Source organism: Sinohyriopsis cumingii, unplaced genomic scaffold (assembly GCF_028554795.1).
Source record: "Sinohyriopsis cumingii isolate HCF-2022 unplaced genomic scaffold, ASM2855479v2 utg000233l, whole genome shotgun sequence".
Classification (NCBI taxonomy): domain Eukaryota; kingdom Metazoa; phylum Mollusca; class Bivalvia; order Unionida; family Unionidae; genus Sinohyriopsis; species Sinohyriopsis cumingii.
This window is the reverse complement of record NW_028315880.1, coordinates 753,147-762,500: the sequence shown is the minus strand read 5'-3', so window position 1 is coordinate 762,500 and position 9,354 is coordinate 753,147.

The following is a 9,354-nucleotide window of genomic DNA, read 5'->3' as shown; positions in this document are numbered from 1 at the left end:
TGTGCACATGTTTACATTCCTACATTTACAAGAGGCAAAGCAGAGCTTTGTACAGTTGATACCGAAAAAACTCATAGAATTGCAAACAGTCGCATTCATATTGAGAGTGTTATCGGACTAGTTAGACAGATATTTTCAAATCTTGCACTGAAAGTGCCGCATGATGTTTTACAGGGGTAAGGTGGAGTGTTATTGGACGCAATTGTGCAAGTATGTTGTGGGCTAACGAAACTTTGTGACTATGTCTGTCTTGTACCATTTAATTAAGAATGAAAGTAAATGTGGTACAATTTTGTTAAATCATTTATTGTATTGCATCATTTCATGAACACTGCATTACAGAACTTGTAACATATACAGTATAACAGATGAAGTTTTATGTATGAGACAGGTATTGTGATATTTGAGGTATCATGCTTACCACAAGCTTAATACACGCATCTATACATGTAACTGAAAAATGCTATTTAAAGGAAAGAATACACTTGTAACTGATAATTCGGTACTGTTGATAGTTATCCTTCCTAAAATTGTCGTTGTAAAAAAGATTGAAACTTTGCAAATGAAAATGACACATTAATAATATACCATACATTAATTGCAGCATCAGTGTCACATCTACTAAATACAAAATATTGCAGCATACATGCATGAAACAAATACTTGGATTAGATAATAGCTGTACCACTGACCTGCACACACAATCTCAAAGAGAGAGAGAGAGAGAGATTAAACCAAACGAAGCGGACAAACTGTACAAAAGCATACTGATTGTAGGAATACTAGGGCAAATATATTTACAATACAACAGATCAACAATACCATTTCTTTCTGGATACAACCTTCATCTTTATGAAACCACTGAATGTTACACTCATCGGTATCACATTCTATCATCACCCCATATTCTACACCCTTGCAATAGCGCCACATAGCGTTTCTCTTTATATTGATAAGTGTGCTTTGGTCTGAAGCTGGTCTAATATCAGAACCATCTACTATGCGCCTTTTTGTGTTATATCTGATAAACATCATGCTATCTGTCATGTGAAAAACATCCCTACCAGTTCACGTAATACAGCAGTTTTAAAAATATGGTCGGCCTTTCGACACATTGATTTTAGCATAACGTCATCATAATATATTGACTCAGAATGAAAGTCTTGTGCTGTCCATACAACAAAACAACCAATTTCCATCCCACACACCCTCAACTGAGTTTGAACTTGGAAGTGTGTGTGTGTGTGCTTTTGATTCTTAACGTAGGTTTAACAATTGGTCAGTCATATTGCAACAATGTGGCAGTTTATAGTGATGTCTAGCACTGGGGATCATGCCACAGACATACAGCATGATGTCCCACCCAGGCATATTATCTTGACACCAGGCAGACCAGTCCTAATACTAACCTCTTAACATCGAGTGCATAGTGAGGCAGCTGTTTGTACCATTTTATAAGTCTTTGGTATGACTCGGCCGGGGTTCGAACCCGCGACCTCCCGCATCTGAGGCGGACACTCTAACCGTTAGGTCACCGGAGCGGTCGATCATGGAAGTGGCATGAATGGTTCGTGTCCAGATTCAAGCTTCAACTGAGGTTTTTATTCAAATATAACTTGTAATAAATTATTTCTCCACGATTTTCATTTCTTTTACAGAAATGACACTTGTTTTTCAATAGTATTTAGATCCCGGGTTCTTAACCGACCTTTCGCTGTAGTACAGTGGAGACGCAACATGAGTTACAGTGTATAGCCAGTATTTGTCCTGTTTTGTCAGCATTCACCCATGGTCTCAGCAATGTGTTATTCCTCTGTTATGAATATAGGACCTAAATGGGGAAGAAATGCAATATATTATCCAAAAATCAGGGATGGATGGGGTAAAAAAAGGCACACACTCACTCGTGAGCGCGAGTACAGTAACAGGAAATTCGACCATCATTTTATTCTTGCGCATGTTTATTGAGTAGTATGCACACTACGAGTAAATAGACACTTAGACTTCTGCTTTGGTGCCCATTTGAGAAAAGTTGGGGTGCTTATGTAATTTTGGAAACCTCACTCCCACCGTCACCTGTTGACCCGATCTGGCCAAGAAAATAAACGATTTCATGTTATTATTGCTAAGACGTTGAACAAACCTCATTTGTTACAGGATAAAAGTCAAACATCACTTCAACTTTTACGTGGAACACAGTGTATACGACTTAACATGTATATCCACTCGTACCTTTGCACTTGCCAAGCATCTATAATGTATTACTCACGTAGCTACATCACGCATCCATACATTTTATAACATTTTAGGTCCTCTGTGTATGGGCTAGGCGCAAACACATGATAGTTAATTATGTCCATGCATGCTAATGTGGGAACATATTCACGTTTGTTGACCACGTCCCGTTTTCTAACGGATCCTGGCCATTAATTGATGTCTCTCATTCAGCTTTCTGTAGTCCATCTTTATAGTTTGTTTTAATTTTCGGAGCTGACATGGCACCGCCTTTATTCAGAAGACCTTTTTCTCGGTAATGACACTTGTTTTGCCGTTATTTCTGCCATATTTGCGTGGTTGTCTACCTAGATGGCGGACCGTCTAAAATTCGGTTGCTTTCGTTCACGCTCTATTGGGAACAAAATATGTATGGCAGAAACACATATTTATTAAGTACAAAGGAGATCTTGGCTGAAGTTAAGGAACATGATACTATCCAATTATCTGACGAGTAGGAGTAAAAATAAACCATACTTATTTTGGCTAGTTTTACAAGTATGCCCCCTATTTTAATGTTTGAGCAATATTCACCACTATCCATTACAGCTGCCACATGGTTTGCTACCGGTGCGCCAAGACAATGAAGCAGTCCAGTAAAAATGTTTCAATTTGCACGTGCTCACGTGTGCAAAGTACGTTCACACGGGTGTTAAGGTATTTATGAAGCAGGATAGAAACTAAAAGGATATGAATCGAGTCGAGGCAATTAACAAAGTGTATGCGAATGGAAAAATATGATAAAGGAGTATAAATCTCAGAGCTTTCACCATAAATAACAATGTAACAATGAAATGGACAAAGTGTACTAATTACAAATAAGTACAACAAAAATGTGTACTGTACATACCATAATACCATCATGAAACAAGACTTATTAATACAAAATATAACGAATTTCTATATGATTCTCTAGGTAATGGTGTACGCGTCAACAAATTCAGGTACATACGATCATTTTAATGCAGCACCAAGTTATTTTATTGGCTTATTTTGTGAAAATACCCCACCCCCACCCCCAAACAAAACGGACACATGCCTGTGTAATGACGGAATACAATAAAATAAACGAACCGTCATAATTCTTCACTTGTAATACCGAGAGTCTGTAATAATTATCAGATTTACCAAGAAGGCCCTACTCAAGTAGTCTGCAACTTCACTTTCAACTCTTTGAATGCCCCACATTCAGAAGCAATAATGATGTAGTGTCGATGTCCAAAGCATTAATCGAGCGTTAGCGATCTTAGCCTTAGTTAAACACATCAGCGGTTGGTTGTCAGTTTCAAAAAAGAAATCTCTCCCAAAAAGATAGGCATGAACGTTTCAAATCCAACCGCACTACGGCGAGACACTTTTTCTCGATTACAGAGTAGTTTTGATTCCTACGCCATCAGTGAACTGCTCACTTAAGCCACGGGCAACTTCATCGTGTTTGCTCCTGCAGCAAAACCGCTCCAAAACCAGTGTCAAAAGTCTGTTTGCTTACATTGGAAAGTTTCAATATATGTGCACTGAACAGACTTGCTTGGAGCGTACTAAAAGCTCTTTTTGTGATGGTCCCCACAACACTTTATTTGGTTGCTCTTTCTTTTTCAGATCAGGCATTGGACTAGCTATATGAGCAAAATTTGGTAAACTCTTCCTTTAAATTTGTCCTAAATCTATACACGACCAAATATGCGTCTTCTTCGCTGACTTAAGTAAATTTCTAATGCTTCTATTTGCTTGGGGAGAAGTTTTAACTCTCCTGATCCACTGAGATATTATCTAAACACTGTAAATCTGTTTATCCAAATGTCGCAAATAGACCTTCCATATCTGATATGCGTTCAGCATCTAACAGTAGGACTTTATTGGATTGACCGAAGTCAATACAAAAACGGTTTCCCGGTCCTTCTTCCTGGCGAAGGCGACGGGCGCTTTGATCTGCTGACGGTGATCTTTTGTTAACACCGCACTCACATTTACTTGTTCCACATATTCTCTCTCGACACCCAAAAGATACTCTTGGGGAATTTATATATCGGGATATCCTGTTGCGTCATAGTCAACGGCCGCCGCACAAACTACGTTCACTACCCTTTTTTGTACATTGTATGTAAGTCTCTCGATGTATTGTTTACGCAAATTAGCAGGAAAATATTCTTCATGCAATTCATTTCAACCTTACAATCCATAGCGTCTTTAACTTCCGTAACCTCGTACAACTTGGTGAAGTAAGTTGGATGGAGTACTAACATCCGTTCTCCAAAATAAATCTTCTTTTTCATGCTCTGCGATTGTAATACTTGGCCTACTTACTTTCAAAAGCTATTCGTGTGCCATCAGACAAGTGTTTTCAAGTTTCTCTCGCCTGTACGTCACTTAAGGGCAAGAGGTTTTTGTTTCGTCTTTCGTAATATGTCCCATCCACATCTCGCGTCGGATTCGCATTGGGCCTCGAGTTGTCCTTCAAACAACAATTCAAAAGCCAGGAACCCAAACTTTTGTGCTGTAGTTATCGATACCCGCACATAACCGCGTTTAAATAAAGGTCCCAGCCTTGCGACCGTTCTGCGCGCATTCGTCGTCAGTTCTACTTCATTGTGCCATTACATGGCTCTACCAGTCCATTGCACATTGTATGGTATGGTTTATTACTTTGTTTGATGGACAACAACAAATTTATCTTACTCACGAGGTCGGAAGTAAATTAGGCTGCAGAATCTATATGAATTGTGTTTTCTATTTTGGCAGCCCTACCTGGCAAAATATGTCCTCCATTGTTTCAGCACGTACCCTGCCTGGTCAGCTATGCTTTGAACGTTTTAAAAATTTCTTTCAGAAATTTGTTTAAATACATAACAATGAGTCTCTAAGCAAGAAATATGTCAACCCTTCAAATGTGTTCTGCACTTTTCAGCCTTCGATTCAACGTTGGGAACAATTGGCTATTCTGAAGAACTGGACAGAGGTTTCTCCATTCTCGGATTTTTTATATATCTGGCCTTTTATGAAGAGCATATTCAATATGATATTACTTATTCAGAAGTACATCTCCCATTACGTCGTAATCAAACACATAGTCTCTAAAGAATTGCGAACATACACCAGGCGCTTTACATTTCAATATAGCGCTAATATGTAGAACTCAATCGTCACGTCACAAACTTTATTTTCTCATCATCTCGCTCGAGGAGATGGAAACAGCTATATATGTTATCATTTTCGTCTTCATAGGGGTGCTGGTGGTAATTTGGTTATTTTTACGTAATAGAAGCATAATTTTGTTCTTCTTATCTTAACATCTAATAACTATATTTGTCTATCATAGTCGCTTTGCTTATTCCTATCATGTGTCTTTATGAACTCTAATCTTGCCAACTGTTCTACTTCTGCCACTCTTTTCCCAGTTTCCCCTCCAACGCCATATTTCTATCTCCGGTTTCATTTCTAATGCCTCTTTTGATTTTGTGCTTTTCTTTCCTAGTTCGTTGATCCTTTTCTAATTCCATTTTTGCTCATTCAAGTTGCTTTGCCATTTCGACTTTTGTCCGTTTCTGTTTCCCTTTCCTTTGCCATTTCATCCGTCCCCCTGGCTTGATCCTCCTGAATCTCGCATATCCACGTTGTTGACCCATGTCATCTAAGCTCTTAAGAGATGTTAGCTGACTGTTAGCTGATAAGGCCACCTAAACCAAACAATTTATTTCTAAAACGATACACCCCAACGGAGGTAAAATGCATATAACAAGCATGTCTTCTTGATAAAGGCGACCTAAAACGGACGGACACACGATCCCAGATATAAAAACCAATACGCATCTACTTGTACAGTTGTATTGTCGTGGTCACTATCTATAACACAAACAATGTGGATGCTTTCGCTTTAAAGATGACGTTAATTAACCTACTCTAGAAATCCAACTTTTGACACCATTGTAACAGGTTAGAAACCTAATACATATGGATAAATTGAAGACACCGACTACAATATATGCGAATGAAAACAAATCTGATAATTGAGTATGAATCGCAAGACATTCACCATAAATATCAATGCATCAATGAAATGGACGAAGAAATAATTTCAACATTCAATTACTCATAACCTAATACTAGATTCTCCGACATAGTATGACAATTACCAAAAAATAAAATAAATAAAACTAGACTCATTAGAAAAAGGCACATATAAAAAGAAGAAAATTCACCATATGATACGATATAAAAGTCGTCATTCACAACTAATGACATTTATATTAAGCATAATGTGAATATGTTATTAAATTCGTCTTGTTCATATAACCAATGCCCTGACAACAATCAAAATTCACAGTTAAAGATTTAATTACTGTTAACTATTCACATCCATTGAATGAACTGTTTTGACCATCGGTTACCCTTTCGGATGACACCACTATGTTACTCTGTTGTCAACTTCTTTGCTTTGCTGCTGAATATATTGTTCCGTTGCGTGGTGTGACCGTACGTTAAAGTGTTCTGATCTGGAAGCCGCACTCGTTTCTGTTGTACAACTGGATATATATTTTCCAAGGGGCAACTGACGATTTGGTGGTTTTATAATTTCTTGTGGTTCTAAGGTGGTCACGCTACAGTGTTCATCGTCTCCAGACTGAAGCGCTTCTTTCATCACTTGGCTGGCTTGATAATTATGTGTCAATCCTTTGTAATCGGTCTGCGTATCTCCATTTCATCTCAGATTTGGTAGCTGTAATGATTGGGACCGGCTCTAGCAAAACTCAGGATATTGCCTTTTGGGTGTTCGTCCACCAACGCCCCGAAACGGTCAGCTCTATGCATTGGTCAGGGCTCTCACGTCTGTTAATGTAAATGCAACTGTCCCTGTTAAGGTACAGAACTCGATCTCCTAAAAGATGTAATGGTTTGTACAATTTTAAGCGAGCATTGGCTGTCAATTAGGCTGCAGTGATGACATTTCCAGATACGTCGGGAAGTACTAACTCTGATCTTCGTAACTCATCAAAAGCAAATCTTCTCGAACGACGTCTACGAGTATGATTCGTTCTCCTTTGTTGTCCACCAGTTCAAGGTAGCCATATGCATTTGCCAAGTACTTTGTCTTTGGCGAGCACGCGGTTTTGCTAATTTTCTCCACAAGCAATTTGAACATGACTTCAGCAAACGACCAACCTTCTTCTTTCTTTTTATGTGGTCTAAATTGATGCCTTCGACAAAATCTTAACAGTTCGTTCAATCTTTATTAGTCTTTTGGAATCGGGCACCAGAAGGAATAGCCCGTGGCGTCTTGTTTTAGTTTTAGAAATTGCTTGACATAGAATGAGAAAATGCCTTCGTGGGAGTAGTCGTTGTTTTCGTCGAGTTCTGTGCTTGGAAAATGGTCCATTTCTTCAACTTTCAACAAACTTTATCCCGGATATAGAGCACGAATCAATTTCACGTTGACTACGTTCATGTCAAAGTTTGTTGACAAGATTGGTCTAGGTATAAAGTTTCGGCACCGGCACGTTACAAAGGAAACATTAGTTTCCCTTGCCAATAGTGAAGCATGAAAGGATTTTAGTAGCTGTCATGACATCACTGCTCGTATCCACCGCGAGTTCCTACCATTACACCGTCTTTAGTCATACTCAAACTAGGTCGCATCGACTCACTGCGGACGAACGCATCTATATAATATATGACGTGACGCAAATCTCTTTTAATTGGAAGGGAGACTCTCAGCTCAGCCTGAATTTTGTAACGAGATTTGGAATTAGTGAAGCAGTTCAATCCGTTTCTATCCGATCTGAGACAATAAATACCAACAACTCGTCTCATGGTTTCACCTGTTCTAAACCACGATCAAGATATATATAATGCTGACCATTTATTTAACTCACTTTGATTGACATACCCCAACCCTCCTTTGTTAGGGTCCCTCGCTTGTATAGACAAGATACCATTCCACTATTCCCATAGGAATTTCTCTATGTGTTATGTGTTATTGTGTGTTTTTGGTTGTTTATGCTGATCATATAACATTTTCTGCATCATAAACCATTCTTCCCCATATCGCTTTTGCCCCTTAAACCTTGCTGCACCATAAACCCGTTTGCAACATAAGTCATTCTACCCAATACATCTTTCTGTCACATAGACCCTTCTGCCTGACAGTCTCCTACATGTTAAACCTAAGGGAAATTTAGCATAGGATTTCCCATAAGTGCGCCTTTTGAGGTCAACTCCCACACTGTTATTATTTTACTTGCAACACTGTTACCATTTGAACCTATACACACTTTTGCCCCATAGAGTGTATGTGCTGTTAACCTCCGCAGAGAAATTTAACATAGGATTTGCATTATTACCAAATACTATATAAGTACAGATATTAATGGTATTATGTAGAAACCCCCAATTGCCACATATTAACACTTATGCAGTTTTGGCAGCCCAAATATACATGCTTCATTTATATATGCGACAATAAGGTTTTACTTTTTTTCATGACTGATTCTTTAGTTATTAAATTTATGATGCATGCAGATTTTAATGGCCATCATTATACATCGATGCAATTTTCTTTTTTATAATTGCGTTACATGGTTCATTGAACTTTAGTTAACATATACCATTGAAAAACGTGTTTTTCAGTTTACTAAGCTAAATGCCAGAAGGTCTGTTCAATTTCATCAGAAAACACATTTTTTTTAGCAGAGTTAATCGAATCAACCATGCAAACACCTAAAGAAAAACGCCCAATTTGTATCCAGTTAATAATAATGGGTGTTTGAAAGGCCGCTCCAGCTATCTAATTATTCCAAGTATCATATTATGAAATAGAGGAATGGCTTTATCTTTCTCTAATTTGTTATGTTTCTGTAAATTTAATCACTATTTGATTGCATATTCAAATTCAAGCATGAAATGTCCCAAGAGAATTCCCGTTTTCATGTGTACATACATATTATGGCTTAACTTTACCAAGGAATATATATAAATATACTGCACGAAAATATATAAAGCCTTTCAGAAATTAATCTAATCCTTGTTATAAGAAGCTCAAGAAAATCAATATAGTGACGTTTTAATAGTTTTTTTTTATTATACAGC